At 46.7% G+C, this 17,058-nt stretch overlaps 1 protein-coding gene across 1 annotated transcript in view; it reads left to right on the top strand.

Annotated features, from left to right (window-relative positions):
• The window catches only part of LOC145392925 (alpha-1-inhibitor 3-like), a 55,694-nt gene that overhangs the window by 693 nt on the left and 37,943 nt on the right, over positions 1–17,058 (top strand). The gene's annotated exons all lie outside the window — the stretch shown is intronic.

Genomic DNA, 17,058 nt, shown 5'->3' with positions numbered 1-17,058 from the left:
TTGTTGATTTAAGAAAGTATGCAGTCTTGACACGTTAATATGCCTGTCAGGTTCGCTAGTGGAATAATGTTTGACGGTTTGAAGTACTGGTCGAGTTTATGCAAATTTAAAAAGCGTTTGGAAGAGTTGCCCCTTAAACGGTGACAGGCCACGTCTATTCTCTTTATGTATTTTTATATTTTATGACTGCATATGTAAAGGGAAATATTCAACGGCAGATTCATGGATTTTGAAGTGTTTTTGTAATGTGCGATGTATTTTAAAATCGCTACTTTTCTGCTAACTTCTCTCGTAGCTTAGCCTCGTTTTTTTTCTTTTACATCGTCTGCTGTTCGTGTGCTGATGATGATGATGGTGGCGATGATGCTCTGTGTTGTGGTGATGGTGGTGGTGATGGTTTTGTTTGGTGGTGATGGTGCTGGTGATGGTTTTGTCTGGTGGTGATAGCGGTGTTTAAGGCATGGTGATGATGATGATGGTTTGTTGGTGACTGGTACTGATTATACTGGTGGTGGTGGTGGTGGTGGTGATGCTGTTTTTACCTGCGTGTAGGTCACAAGGTTACGGCGTGGTTTTGTCTCTCTCGCTCTCTCTCTCTCTCTCTCTCTCTCTCTCTCTCTCTCACTTTCCCTTCTCTTCATTTTCTCTGCTTTCTGATCACCGGAGGAGAAGGGACTCTTTCTGAAGGGTCAAAGGTTACACACACACACACACACACACACAACCTCCCGTCCCTGTCACTTTCCACCGCACACTGAGCTTCGTATCTTCCAATCTTTATATTTACGATGCAGTAAAGAGAGAAGGTTTGCAATAAACCCTGCAAAGACCAGGAGTTGTTGCACATTGTAAGGGAGGGGAAAGGTAAGGAAGGAGGGAAGGGAGAGTGTAGGGAAGGAAGGGTGAGGGAGGGAAAGGAAGGAGGGGGAAGGAAGGGTGAGGGAGGGAAAGGAAGGAGGGGGAAGGAAGGGTGAGGGAGGGAAAGGAAGGAGGGGGAAGGAAGGGTGAGGGAGGGAAAGGAAGGAGGGGTGAGGGAGGGAAAGGAAGGAAGGGTGAGGGAGGGAAAGGAAGGAGGGGTGAGGGAGGGAAAGGAAGGAAGGGTGAGGGAGGGAAAGGAAGGAGGGGGAAGGAAGGGTGAGGGAGGGAAAGGAAGGAGGGGGAAGGAAGGGTGAGGGAGGGAAAGGAAGGAGGGGGAAGGAAGGGTGAGGGAGGGAAAGGAAGGAGGGGGAAGGAAGGGTGAGGGAGGGAAAGGAAGGAGGGGGAAGGAAGGGTGAGGGAGGGAAAGGAAGGAAGGAAGGGTGTGTGAGGGAGAGGGAAGGAAGGAAGGGTGTGTGAGGGAGAGGGAAGGAAGGAAGGGTGTGTGAGGGAGAGGGAAGGAAGGAAGGGTGTGTGAGGGAGGAGGAAGAGGAAAATAGGAGGGGAGAAGAGGTGGGAGAGAGAGGGAGTAAGGGAAAGGACGGGGGTAGAGGAGCGGAAGGGGGGAGGGATGAGAGCATAGAGGTAGGATTAGGGTAGAGTCGGCGTGAGAAGGCTCCGGTGAAGCCAGAGAACTGTCAAACGGCCATATTGGTCAAGTCAAGAGGTCACGGCAACACCTACTTGACGAAGAAGATTGCTGTGCACTCCTACCTCTATGGCTGTGCCCATAAAGGTAAGAGTCCTAATCCTACCTCCGTGGGTGTGGCCATGAGATTATTAAGCCCCCAAATACCTCCAGCTGTGTGTCCACCTGGTATTCTTCAGGGAGAATGCCAGAAACAAAGTAGACTTCATTCTACTTCTGCTTTTAGTTGTAGTTCAGCTGTGGGTGTGAGACGTTCTGTCCCAAGTTGTAACTCACCATCAAATAACCTAAGTCTCCAAAAATGCTGAATCGGTAGAGAGGCGGCCTGCAGTCCTGATGGACCCAGGTTCGAATCCCGGCTGGAGCAGGGAACAGTTTAAGGATTTGAATTTCATAAAAGCAGACTTTCCTGATCTACCAGATGACCCGCCGACATGTTATAAAAGTACCCCCGCTAATACCAATACACCAGTCCTGTATGAGACAGCCCTAGCATGTATCCAATATGGACGGTGGGTGTTAGCGCCGAAGTGGTGACATGTAGAGAGGTGTATGGTATGTAGGAGGACTACTGGGCCTTGAGAGTAGGCTGTGAAGCCTATGCCCAGAAGTCGGACACATAAAAAAAAAAAAAAAAAAAATGCCGCATTTGGGTGTAATGAAAGAGGAGATAAGAAATCTGACCCATCCATTACATTTCACCGGTGAGTATCTCTAGAGTGAATTATAGTTTGTAGGTTAGTATGCAAAAATAGATAAATAAAGAAAAAACATTTTTTTTTCTGTTTGCAACTAAGAAAACACTCCCGCCTGGTCAGCGGAACCAAGTCAGACAGCTGTCAAAGAGGTCGCCGCCATGTTGGTCGAGTCAGGTCTGTCGGCCTCACTCTGACCTACCCTTGGTTAATCCCATATGCCGCCTCTACCTACTCCTACCTCTATGGATGAGAGCATAGAGGTAGGAGTAGGTAGAGGCGGCATACGGGATTAACCACGAGTATGTCAGAGTGAGGCCGACAGACCTGACTCGACCAACATGGCGGCGACCCCTTTGACAGCTGTCTGACTTGGTTCCGCTGACCAGGCGCGAGTGTTTTCTTAGTTGGAAACAGAAAAAATGAAAGTAGGTTATGAATGGAAGGAGAAAAGAAAGTAGTTAATGAATGAAAAAAAAGGAAGCATTTAAGAACATATGGTAAAATGAAGGATGGAAGACAGATAGATGATTTAAAATAATATACATCAGCACATTATGAAAAAAGTTTATATCTATTATTCTATATAATATTTAGCTTGACTTTACTAACTCCAGTCATATACATAATGTACACTTACAAATTATAATTCACTCTAAAGATACTCACCGGTGAAATGTAATGGATGGGTCAGATTTCTTATCTCCTCTTTCTTTACACCCAAATGCGGCACAGGTGGTGGGCATTTTTGGAGTCTTGGGTTATTTGATGGTGAGTTACAACTGAACTACAACTAAAACCAGAGGTAGAATGAAGTCTACTTTGTTTCTAGCATTCTCCCTGAGGAATACCAGGTGGACACACAGCTGGAAACACCGCTGGAGGTATTTGGGGGCTTAATAATCTCATGCCCACACCCACGGAGGTAGGATTAGGACTCTTACCTCTATGGGCACAGCCATAGAGGTAGGAGTGCACAGCAATCTTCTTCAAGTAGGTGTTGCCGTGACCTCTTGACTTGACCAATATGGCCGTTTGACAGTTCTCTGGCTTCACCTGAGCCTTCTCACGCCGACTCTACCCTATTCCTACCTCTATGGATGAGTATAGGAGAAGGGGGGAGAGGGAGAAAGGAAGAAGTGCAGGGTTGAGAAAAGTGAAGAGAGGGAGGGGCAGGCTTGGGAAAGGTGAGAATGGGAGGGGGGGGGGGAAGGAAGAGGGGGACGGAGTAGTGGGTGAAAGGCGAAGAGAGACTTGTATTACCCGTCAGTCCACACACACACACACACACACACACACACTTTTTCCGTCTGGCGCTCTGTCCCAATACGTAACCCGTTTTAAGTCACCTCTACCCACACACCTGGCTAGCGCTCTCGGAAACAGCGATGACGTGTTTTAAGCGGTATTGGAGGCCCGTAATACCTGTTCTGTAGCAATTTATTTCTCCAGCGTTTATATAGTTTTAAAATTGTGGTTCGTGTCGGTAATATAGAAGTGAGGAAATATGTTTACCAAATCTAGGAAATATTTAAAGTCTCGTAAAAATCCCTCCTTGAACACCTGCATAACTGTATATGTTGTATGCACGAGCCACGAAGGGTCATGCAGTCTCGGATCTGCATACTTATGGGTGATGTAACTTAGGCTTTTTTCAGCAGTGATGTGTACATACAAATACATACATACGTAATACACACGTACATACATATACACATATAGACATACATACATGCACACACATGCGCACGCACACACACACACACACACACACACATGCGCGCACACACACACACATGCGCGCGCGCGCACACACACACACATGCGCGCGCGCACACACACACACATGCGCGCGCACACACACACACACACACACACACACACACACACACACACACACACATGCGCGCGCACACACACACACACACACATGCGCGCGCGCACACACACACACACACACACACACACACACACACACACACAAGCGCGCGCGCGCACACACACACACACACACATGCGCGCACACACACACACGCGCACACGCGCGCGCACACACACACACACACACACACATGCGCACATGCACACATACATACGTACATACGTACATAAAAACACGAGCATACATATAGATACAAAAATACATAAACTTACATAAATACAACATATACACATACATACACATACGTACAATACATACATACGAGCATACATACACACGTACAGTGCACAGGTACACACGCACACCACGCAAAGGATGAATAGTAAAAATGCAGATTTCATTGTCGGGTCCTCCCCTTCTGTATCCCTGTATTTCCCATGAAGCAAATAATAATAATAATAATAATAATTAGTAGTAGTAGTAGTAGTAGTAGTAATGATAATTTTCATTCATTCATTCATTGCCAGACGCCATGTATCCCAAACGGGGTGGCCAAGGCTTAGAGTTAATTGTTTTACAGGGAGGGGCACTAATCCTCCACCAACCCCACTTGACACGTAGGGAGATGCAGAGGTTGTATATATTAAATTTTACGACACTCTCCTTAAGTCATATTTTTTTTACACCCGCGCTGGCGAGAGGGGTGTTGTTTGGGTCGGTCTGTGTCCTAGCAAAGTAATGATTGTAATTTTAGGACTCGGCATTGAAGGGAGAGAGCTGTCAATTGTAGGCGAAGTTAAAGTGAAGAGCATAGCGCATCTGGGGAAAGTCTTTATAACCTTATACTGAGTGACTTAAGGTGTGTTAAGTTTTTTCTTTTCTTCCTCTATACAATATATATATCTTTTTTTAGTTTAGGAAGGGCCGCTCGTACTGAAGGGGTTGATGGAGGCTGTATCAACCCCCCCCCTCAGCTCGAAAAGTCTCCCCGAAAAAAAAGTTTGAAAATATCAGGAAATTCAAGTGTTCAGCTGAGAATGACACTGGAACGAGTTAGCATAAGCCGCCACCAACCCTCTCATGGTCAGGATAGCTCTTCCCATTTTTCCAACTAACGCCAGACGATTTTATTCAGCTGGGAGCGAGTCATAGGAGCCTGAGAATGCTGGATGACGAGGTGTATTCTTGACACTGACGCTGAAGGTTGTGTAGGCGGAGAAAATAACTTGCAACTTCCACCGCAAAACCGCAGGGGATGTAATTTCTTAGTTCTTTCTTACTGTAGTGCGTTTGCTGTTTGTGTAGTGCGATTGCTGTTTGTGTAGTGCGATTGCTGTTTGTGTAGTGCGTTTGCTGTTTGTGTAGTGCGTTTGCTGTTTGTGTAGTGCGTTTGCTGTTTGTGTAGTGCGTTTGCTCTTGGTGTAGTTGCGTTTGCTCTTGGTGTAGTTGCGTTTGCTCTTGGTGTAGTTGCGTTTGCTCTTGGTGTAGTTGCGTTTGCTCTTGGTGTAGTTGCGTTTGCTCTTGGTGTAGTTGCGTTTGCTGTTTGTGTAGTGCGTTTGCTGTTTGTGTAGTGCGTTTGCTGTTTGTGTAGTGCGTTTGCTGTTCGTGTAGTGCGTTTGCTGTTCGTGTAGTGCGTTTGCTGTTCGTGTAGTGCGTTTGCTGTTCGTGTAGTGCGTTTGCTGTTCGTGTAGTGCGTTTGCTGTTTGTGTAGTGCGTTTGCTGTTTGTGTAGTGCGTTTGCTGTTTGTGTAGTGCGTTTGCTGTTTGTGTAGTGCGTTTGCTGTTTGTGTAGTGCGTTTGCTGTTTGTGTAGTGCGTTTGCTGTTTGTGTAGTCTTTGCTCTGGGTGTAGTGTGTGTGCTGTTTGTATAGTGTTTGCTCTTTGTGTAGTTGCGTGCGCTCTTATAGTTGCGTTTGCTCTTGGTGTAGTTGCGTTTGCTCTTGGTGTAGTTGCGTTTGCTCTTGGTGTAGTTGCGTTTGCTCTTGGTGTAGTTGCGTTTGCTCCAACCTGACTAACATCCATAACTCCTTGAAGCTCTCTTGATGGCCAGGTGTTGTCGGATTGAAGGATCGATATGACTAGTTTACATTGCTACTGAATAAGGCTTAGAATTCCATGCAACCCCTACTTTCCATTCTGGTAGGAAGTGGGCCAGTTCTGTCACGCGAAAACACTCTACCTCCAGACTTTTCGATCAAGGAAGACTTCGATTTTGAGGGGGTCAGAAATGGGAGTCTTTATGCCTGAACCTTTGACTGCAAAATGCGAGTGCCAACCTCTAATTTTTGGTCATTTATGGAGCGCTTGGGGTTATTACGTATATTTAGCCTGCATCCCCTACTAGTGAATGCGGTTAGCAGTCATAGAGGAAGGCTAGATAGGTTGCATAATTGTCCAAGTTCCTTATAAATAGTGACATTTTGGAGGCTGCATCACACTCGCCGATTTCACGTCTAAGCTCGTGACCCTTGCTTTCACTTGCCCCCTACAGGTTTGCGCCGAGGTGAATGTAATTGACTGGAGAAGGGAAATAATAATATAATAATAATAATAATAATAATAGATGAAGCACAAATGAATATTTAATTGTATGAATAAAGATTTTGACCTTTGGTAATTTTTAGACCTTTTGAATGTCATTAATAAGAATGTAATAGCACGTTAAATAATCCTGTATCATTCGTAGCACCTCTTCTTTAGCGATTTATTTTCCATATTACTAAAAATTCACTTAGCTTTAAAATCGACAGTCTGCATCAACTTTATAAAGGTGTATGGAATAAATCGCTGAGGTGGTGGTGATAGGGAGTCCCTTAATACGAGAAATTTATCTATCTATTCATGCATGGGGAGCGGGGTGATGCACTGGTTAGCGTGTCCAACTCTGAACTGGAAGAAGTCGAGGTCTTGAAGTGATCAGACTGGTGGACTAGGTTTGTTGTACCCTAGCCCCTGTTTACAATGATTAAGTGGATGTTTTAAGTGGTGTAAAGACGTCTGGAGCTACAAAGAATAAGCAAATTAAGGAAAATATCAGTGACGTTCGTACCCCTCTCAACAACACCTCTCTCTCTCTCTCTCTCTCTCTCTCTCTCCACGCCATATTCATCCCTGTCACTCACTACCCTTTGTCTTGCCCAGCCTTGGCCTTGGACTGACGTAATCCCTCACGCCCCCTCTTCCTTCTCTACCCTATACATCCTTCACCCCCTTCCTTCGCTCCCCCGTACATCCTTCACCCTCTTCCTTCGCTCCCCCATCCATCCTTCACCCCATGACAGGTGTTTAGATATTGATAGTTGTTTTCATTTGACGGAACTGGCCAACTATCTTGACTGAGTGGTAGATGCATTAAATTCAATCTTTGTGGTACGGATGAGTCTCCTTGGTGACTAGTCAAATCAGCCCTCCAGTCTAACCTTGGCCATCAATAGAGCTGGAGACGGTTATGAATGTTAGGTTGGAGTAAACACAGTAACAACCTCAGTAAAGTATCCTAACCTCTTCTTCCTCCTCCTCTTCTTCCTCCTCCTCCTCCTCTTCCTCTTCCTCCTCCTCTTCCTCTTCCTCTTCCTCTTCCTCCTCCTCCTCCTCCTCCTCCTCCTCCTCCTCTTCTTCCTCCTCCTCGTCTTCCTCCTCCTCGTCTTCCTCCTCCTCGTCTTCCTCCTCCTCGTCTTCCTCCTCCTCGTCTTCCTCCTCCTCGTCTTCCTCCTCCTCGTCTTCCTCCTCCTCGTCTTCCTCCTCCTCGTCTTCCTCCTCCTCGTCTTCCTCCTCCTCGTCTTCCTCCTCCTCGTCTTCCTCCTCCTCGTCTTCCTCCTCCTCGTCTTCCTCCTCCTCGTCTTCCTCCTCCTCGTCTTCCTCCTCCTCGTCTTCCTCCTCCTCGTCTTCCTCCTCCTCGTCTTCCTCCTCCTCGTCTTCCTCCTCCTCGTCTTCCTCCATGTTAGTCAAGTGACCACCATTGGGATTTTTTTAATGTACCAGGGGTCACTGCTTCAGGATGAAACTTGTGTACTTGTCTCACATGGGAGAGTTCCTTGTCTCAGTGGAGCAAACGGAGCTAGGGCCTGATTGACTGCTGCCTACCTTAAAAGCGCCAGGCAAGGCTGCCACACCACCCCTAAACATCCACACTGTGCAGTGTGTAGCTTCCACATTATGTCCACAGACTTCTCATTAACTCGATGTACCGGTTTGTGATGTCATGCCGTAACTATTATTTTATTTGTTTACTTTCTCTTTCAGGTTACTCTATCGGGTAGCTTATAGATAAAGTATTATAGAATGTGACTTTTCCTTTCCAGTGTTTCCTATAAAATTTCCATGTCAGTTTTTCCATGCTGCATGGTGGTTTTTCTCACTTTTTTCCTGGAGGGTTTGGTGGTGGGGGGAGCCTTCTTGCTTTACTATCCTTATCCTTCAGCATGTAGAGTTAGATCTTGTAGTCATAGTTTTCTCTAACAAGCAGCCTCGAAAGGACCATAAGGTCTGTTGCTGTTTGCTTTCCTGTGTAATCCTGTGTAATCCTCCCTGACTCGTATTTATAAAGAATCCTAGCCAATTTGACCTTAAACAAGTCCCCATAAACATAACTATCACTGTCAGCTTTGTTTTTGTCACTAACCCATTTGTTGATAAGCGGGTCCCCAAAAGGCAGCTTAGTGACAGTCTTGTTTTTCGTACTGTCACTGTTTTCTTTTGAGCATTGAGTGCATGATGGTAGAGGTAAAACAAACGAGGAGCGTGTGTGTGTGTGAGTAAGCTGGAGGGGGGAAGAGGGAGGGGGAGGCCGAGGATGAGATGGAGGGATGGAGTGGAGAGGTATATGAGAGGGGTGTGTGAGTTGGGAGCAGGGCAGTGAAATGGCGAGGGGACAGGGCAACGTGGAGGCGATTTGATTATGGCCACCCCGTATGGGATAAAGGCGTCCGGCAAGAGAAAGTCTAACATTTAAACCATTATCACTGATCGTATATTTCTGGGTCACTTTAATACTCTCTCTCTAAAATCGATGAGAAGTGTATGGCAAAGAGCGACTCACACAGAAGGACTCTTGCATATTTGAGTTCATGCTTTTCCTCACCACTCCTTCTCCTTGGCTCATCGCTGTGTCATGCTGCTTGATGTTAAGAATAATATTTTTCCGTTGCTGCTTGTAACATTCTCAGAGGCACCATATTTTACTCATCGCTACCCTGGGTCTATGACAAACGACAGGGCTAAATTTTCGAAAGGTGATATAGAAGGGGAATTACAGGGGACGATCTAAGCTTGGCATCTATGAGCCAGTAGGCGGAGGACAGTACGCTGAATGCCCTCCCAGCAAGATCCCCCTCACAGGAACTTTGGCACTAAAGGGTTAAGTGAAATAGGACACGACTTCTTCCAACCATGAGAGGGCTAATAACTTCGTTTGCTACGGATGCACATATAAACTAGATAGTGAAAATGGGGTAAGAGAATAGTAAGATATACATAATAAACCGCCAAGGAAGAAGTGCTAAGGTTTGCATGCCAACGAGGGAGAGGTTTAACATTTGACCTCTTCACTGTCACTTCGTACGTGATTAATTAAGGTGCAAGGTAGAGTTGTCGTGACGTGCATGTTTAATGTGAACGTGGAGAGAGAGAGAGAGAGAGAGAGAGAGAGAGAGAGAGAGCAAAATAGACTACTGGAAAGACTAAGGCATTAAAACCGTGAATAACTAAGCGTACATTCAACCCTCCTCAAGGCCGGCACAACTCTTTAACACAAGTAACACCAAGGGACTGTGTTTATCTGAGAGTGAATTATTGAGCCAGTGTTTGTTATTGCTCATCAAAACCGAATGTAGCACAACTGGAAAAACTAATAAAGCTGAGTATGCGGGCGATTTGTTTGTGGCTACCCCTTACGAGATTAAGGCGTGTGGCAACAGTGTGTGCAATAATAAACGATGCAGCAATAAAGGATGAAATTTTAGCACAGCGACGGGACTGTTGCTAGGGAACCGCGAATTGCTACATGCGCTAAAAAATGTCTTGAGCACACAGTAGGCGGGTCTATGCTATGACGCCATCCCTTGCATCAACCCAGCCTTCAGATGTAAATGTCCCCCCCTCCCCCCCTCTCTCTCTCTCTCTCTCTCTCTCTCTCCATATGCCATCGAGTCCACTTTATTTTTTCTTCCCCAAACTATGGACGTAAAACAGAGAGCCCGTTCCTTTAGGCCCAGCAAGCCTACATTTTACACTATTGATGTTTGCCTTCCTTTGTACTCCTTTGTGAGGTGAGTTGAAGTGAAGGATGAGGTGGGGTGGGATAAGGGGTGGGGTAGGGGTGAGGGTGGTGTGGGATGCTGTGGAGCGTGTTGGGTGGAAGTGAGGAGTGAAGTAAGGTGTTGAGGTGAGGGAAGGATGGGATGGGATGGGATGATGTGGTGTGTGGTGGAGTAAAATGAGTGGAATGAGGTGGAGTCGGAGGATGGGTGCAGTGTAATGACGTGGCCAGGTGTGGTGATGGAGGGGATGAAGGTGAGGTTTCCCGGGATAGTCTATCACACGTAAAAACCCCCAGTCAAGGCCGAAGTGTCAGGCGGCCTCTGTTGCTACTTCCCTTGGCCCTCACGTGACGGGTGGGGGGAGGGATGTGGGAGAGGGAGGAGGGAAGGAGAGATGGAGAAAGATTGAGAGGTACAGGGAGGTGGAAAGGAAGGGTGCGGAGAGAAGGAAGAAGGCAGAGGGGGAGGGTGATTGGAGGGAAGGGAGGAAGTGGGAAATACCAGGGAAGGGTGAAGGAAGGAAAGGGTTGGAAGGGAGGAAGGAAAACTGCAATAAAGGGTGGAAGAGAAAAAAGGATGAGGGGGAGGGAGGGAGGGAAGTAGGAAGGAAATGGGAGGGAGGATGAAGGAAGGGAATGTAGGAGGAAGGAGCTGAGGAAGGGACGGAGGGAGATGGGGAGGCGTGGAGAAAAGGAAGGAATGGGTAGAATGGGTGGATGGGGAGAAGGGAGGAGGAAGGGAACGTGTCCTTGGGTGGAGATAGGCCTATATGGGGTGGGCGGGAGTCTCAAGGGGTTAGGGTAAATAAAACCTACAGATAAAAATTAAACGCCACGCCCATGAGTGCTTTTGATGGAAGGGTTGATAGAGCCATATTTTTCTCTTGACCGATTCTCCTTTAATATATTTACTAATAGAGACCGAGTTGCATTTAATCCTTCACCAAGAGGTCTGTTCTCACTTCACTCTTACCGTCTGGAGATAGGAAATAAGAACAGAATATCATCGGTATTATAAGCCACCGGAGTGAAATAGGGAAGGTGTAAATACCAAAACAAGCAAGATTTCGCAACGAGGAAGTGAGGCCTTGTTACGGAAGTCTGCTCTAACGCCCGTATGCTTCAGTCAAGGTAAGAGGTACGCAAATTTGTGCGCAAGATAAGCAAACCTGACATACGTGAGAAGCAAATATACACACCTAACGCCTGATAAGCAATGTTGATTCTCTGTTTTGCGTTAATTTATGCACCAAACCAACCCATAGTTACGTAACTAGTCTAGCCTTCACCCCACCCAGCTGAATTAAATCGTCTGGCTTTAACTGATTTTCAATACTAGAGTTGTCCCGACGATGAGAGTTGATGGTACTAGTATTATAAAGGCCTTGTGGCTCACTCCCAGCGGAGGAAAATCGTCTGGTAGTTTTCTTAATGCAAAAAAAGGAAGAGACAAAGGCTGAGAGGAGTGGTGTAGACGAGGGGTGAGAGGTGAGACGAGGGGGGCGAAGATGACGTCCCGGGGAGGTAAGGTGGAGGGGAGAGGAGTGGAGATGGAGGGGACATGAGAGGGGAGAGGAGGGAAGTGGTGGGGAGACAGTGGAGGGGACATGAGAGGGGAGAGGAGGGAAGTGGTGGGGAGACTGGAGGGGACATGAGAGGGGAGAGGAGGGAAGTGGTGGGGAGACAGTGGAGGGGATGATGCAGGGTTAGTGGAGGGGAGAAGTGAATATCCTCATAAATTTAAGATCCAGCCTCCCTCTCCCCTCCCCGCCCTCTTCCCTCCCCGCCCTCTTCCCTCCCCGCCCTCTTCCCTCCCCGGCCTCGCAAGACCCTTTAGCGAGACGAGGTGTGGTGCAGGTGACCCGACCTTGGCGAGAAGGGCAGCCTCGGGGAAGGGTGCTGAAGCCTCCCCTGATGGAAAGTAATGATAGCAAGCCTAAAAAAAAAAAAACTAATTTCTCCTAAACTGAATATACTTTTACTGCAAACGATGGGGGTAATTACAGCACTTTAAATACGTCTTTCATACTAGCATGTATATATTTTTTTTCACTCCTTTTTTTAGGCCTTTTTTTTTAATGTCAGTCTCTATGCATGCTTTTGTTAATTTTGCTTCCTGGTTTGGCGATGGAAGAGACGACGAGTACCCCTGTCAATCACGAATAACAGTTGCATTGATCAGCAGTTGCAGAGGCTGAGATGGGACTGAGGTTGATGTGGGGTTGAAGGGAGGTTTGGAAGTTTAAGTAGAGGTTGGTGTGAGGTTGAGGTTGGTTGGGGAGACAGGTGTGAGGTTGAGGTGAGGGAAGGTGAGGCAGGTTTGAGGTTGGTGGTGAGGCAGGTTTGAGGTTGGTGGTGAGACAGGTGTGAGGTTGAGGTTGGTTGGGGAGACAGGTGAGGTTGAGGTTGGTTGGGGAGACAGGTGTGAGGTTGAGGTTGGTTGGGGAGACAGGTGAGGTTGAGGTTGGTTGGGGAGACAGGTGTGAGGTTGAGGTTGGTTGGGGAGACAGGTGTGAGGTTGAGGTTGGTGGTGGTGAGACAGGTGTGAGGTTGAGGTTGGTGGTGGTGAGACAGGTGTGAGGTTGAGGTTGGTGGTGGTGAGACAGGTGTGAGGTTGAGGTTGGTGGTGGTGAGACAGGTGTGAGGTTGAGGTTGGTGGTGGTGAGACAGGTGTGAGGTTGAGGTTGGTTGGGGAGACAGGTGTGAGGTTGAGGTTGGTTGGGGAGACAGGTGTGAGGTTGAGGTTGGTTGGGGAGACAGGTGTGAGGTTGAGGTTGGTTGGGGAGACAGGTGTGAGGTTGAGGTTGGTTGGGGAGACAGGTGTGAGGTTGAGGTTGGTTGGGGAGACAGGTGTGAGGTTGAGGTTGGTTGGGGAGACAGGTGTGAGGTTGAGGTTGGTTGGGGAGACAGGTGTGAGGTTGAGGTTGGTTGGGGAGACAGGTGTGAGGTTGAGGTTGGTTGGGGAGACAGGTGTGAGGTTGAGGTTGGTTGGGGGGACAGGTGTGAGGTTGAGGTTGGTTGGGGGGACAGGTGTGAGGTTGAGGTGAGGCAAGGTGAGGCAGGGGGTGGCAGGGGTCCCAGGGGTGCACCTTCAGGCCGTCATGACAACAATACCTGCCCTGGCGTGCATGTCGCTACCCTACCCTGACCTTGGTGAGGCTGGTCGTCTACCTGATCCTTCACTCCACCGCGCCCCTCCTGCACAGTGTTCATTGCCCACAGTGTTCATTGCCCACAGTGTTCATTGCCCACAGTGTTCATTGCCCACAGTGTTCATTGCCCACAGTGTTCATTGCCCACAGTGTTCATTGCCCACAGTGTTCATTGCCCACAGTGTTCATTGCCCACAGTGTTCATTGCCCACAGTGTTCATTGCCCACAGTGTTCATTGCCCACAGTGTTCATTGCCCACAGTGTTCATTGCCCACAGTGTTCATTGCCCACAGTGTTCATTGCCCACACTTACACTTAGATTACCTGCTCCTGCTGCCCCCTCTCGCCCTCTGCACCCTCCCACATCGTTCACACACACACACACACACACACACACCTGAAATTCTTTTGCCCTTCTGCTGTACTTCACGTCTTTCACTTTAACTTGGCCCAGATTTTCGTCCTTTAGCTGCTTATTTCACGTAGCTCGGTGGCAGAAAAAGACAATACTACGGCTCGACATCCTTTCCATAGCGCATCTGACTAGCAGCGTATTGCTGAATTAATCTGTTGTTGCAACTCGGCATGAAAGATGAAGATATGGCAGTTTTAGGCCAGGTTAGAAGAAAGAGTATAGTAATTTAGACATTGTGCTCCTCTCTCTCTCTCCCTCCCTCTCTCTACCCCTAGCCTACCTCTCTCCCTCTCTCTCTCTCTCTCTCTCCCTCTCCCTCTCTCTCTCTCTCTCCACATACCTTCGTGTTGATTTCTAACTTAACGCATCTAACGAACAAGATATTTCGACACTTCACATCGCTCGTCTGGAAGAAGTGAAGAATTGACTAGAAAAAAAAAGAAGAATTGTTTACATTTCTTTTGGAGCCGAATCTAAACACTGATCAATATTGAGGTTTCGGTCACGTATCGTTTCATCTCGTTTTTTATTATTTGGCTAAACAGTAAGATTCCAAGATTGTGTAACTTTTTCAATTCCTTTGCTGGTTGAAACTTTACTAAGGACACGACAGGAGATAATTTCAGATAACCGGGTGTGTTCCAGGTACTGTGGCAAATGGAGGAAATCGTAACACACTTCACGGTCCGACTTATCCTTGCCCTTCCTCTCGCCCTCCCTCCCCAACATTAACTCGACGCAGTGAAGCCATTATCTTGCTTTTTGTTTAGATTTTTTTTTTTTTTTACAGGTTGTCAATTGAGAACTTAATCACCTCCTTTTTAGTCCGAATCAGCCCTCCAGCATTCGTCCTTCCTGTGCTATCCTTTTCATATCATCGTGGGCTACTTAATTCCTACCGGAGCTGCGTAGTATGGAAATTAAGGCTTAGGGAGGGTAATCATATTTACTCTTACGCCTTTTCCTGGCACACTACCTTTTTCAGACTCTAGGCATAGATTACACAGTCGTTTCCCTAACATCCAGCAGTCCTACGTGTCACAGCTTCTCATAACACCACAACTGGGCGGGTTTGGTGGGAGCCGAGAGGGTGGAGTGAGTTAGTTGGCAAAGATGACTGAGCACTGACTGGGAAAAGAGCGATGAATGTCGAGTGGTAAGATGAAGCCTGCTGGGAGAGTATGGGTAAAGGGGAGAACAGTGTAAAATAATAATAATAATAAATAATAATAATAATAATGTAACAATAATAGTCAGGAACAATAAATTCCTCTTTGGCTTCGTCTGCTTCAGTTACAGGCAGGGCGGACACTTTCCTCCCTTGCGCATTCGGATTGAGAAACTAACTCAAGCCTAAATCACCTCAGAAATATTACCGATGTGTAGAAGAGGGAAAATGTGATGCAAACTTTTGTCCTCGACTGTAGCAAACATGTTATGAAGAAAATTTTGACTTTTCGTGTGGACCGGAAACTCGGCTGGTCTGTATTATCGTTTGAATCGGTGATTTTTTTAGTTTTCGGGGGATGAAAGCTGATCACACTTAAATTAAAGGTGTTCCAGTAATGCGCGCCAGATTTTAAAGACTTGCTAACACCTTCGCTTAAGCAGTGTTAATACTGAGGTAGGAAGAGGTACTACAGAGCCGCCGAGGTGCTATAAAGCCCCAGAGGTGACGGATGAGGCCTTGGTGACGAGGAAAGAGTAGCTTACCTTGGACTGACCGGTTAGATGGGGCGGGGTACTTGACAATGGACGCTGGGTAGTTGTTCTGGCACACTGATACAGCCCCATTGATCAAACCTGAACAATAAAACTCCAGAAACGCATAAGAGGCAAAGGTAATGAACATAAAGCAGTTAGGGACTTCTGTAAATAGTGAACTCCAACAAGCACTTGATTCGGAATATAATGCCACAGTCTCCTATAGAACTCGAACAGACTTTAAAAGGGAGACTATATGATGTGGAATATACCCGTCGTGGAGGGATGGAGAGGGAGAGGGAGGCCGAGGATGCGATTAAGGGATGGAGAGAGATGAGAGGGAGGGTGAGCTGGGAGGAGGACAGTGAAATGGCGGGGGACAGTGCGACATGGAGGCGATTTGTTTGTGGCCACTTATTACGGGATTGAGGCGTCTGGCAATAGATAGCTTTATAATATATGCTGCAGAATATAAAGCCGTGATAATATAAGAAGTAACTGACTAGTGATTTTGGTATATAAAGCTTCTTTGACGTGGAACATAAAACCATCGCGACCTAAATTCAAAATAAAAACGAATAAGCATTACCAGAGTGACGATGCTCTTACGGTTGTCCTGATCTATATTAATAAAACTCCAAAAAGGCCTAGTAAACCATAAAAAATAAATAAAAACTCGTTAAATAAAGCTGAGGCCTAGTAAAGCAAAATCATAAACCCGCTGTGGTGAGAGTCACAACTGCGCTACATATCAAGGCGTCGAGCGTTTAGTGCTACGCAAGGGGTCACCGGGAAAGGCGGCTATTCAATTTTTCCTCTAAATTTAGGACTACGTGGCGTAAAACTACATAGTAAAATGCTAGATAGTCGTAAATAAATGTTGCCTACCTGTGAAACCTAATTGGATACCTGCATACTAAAGTTGAGGTGTTAAAAGGTATATTTGATGATAAATATTGAAATGAGTCGTGCTGCCGTTAGTCACTGTCGGCTGCATAAATGTAATGATAAAAATCTAGCCTTGACTGGTGTAGAGAGCCAGGAGCTGTCCCCACCGTGAGAGGGCTGTGATAAAAACCAGAATCATAAACACGTACCAGTTAAAAAGAAATCACTCCCAGTTGTTAAAAATATAAAATCAAACTCCCAGTAAAAATAAAGATAATAATTAAGAAGGCAGGTGGTAAGGCGTCCGTGGCTCCTATGACTCGCTCGTATCTTCCTCTTTACTAATAAAATTCAATAAAAAGGTATATTTGCTGGGAAAGATAAGGTGTGGGTGGGACAGGTGAGGCGCTGATGAAGTTGATAAAGCTATTAATGGCCAGGTAAAAAAAAAAAGAAACGAAGGACGTATCTCTAGGCAGCTTCCGAAATTCCCTAACACTTTT

This window comes from Coenobita brevimanus, chromosome 23 (assembly GCF_032717465.1).
Source record: "Coenobita brevimanus isolate Jiangsu-jjx chromosome 23, ASM3271746v2, whole genome shotgun sequence".
NCBI lineage: Eukaryota > Metazoa > Arthropoda > Malacostraca > Decapoda > Coenobitidae > Coenobita > Coenobita brevimanus.
This window is presented reverse-complemented; position numbering and strand designations above follow the sequence as displayed.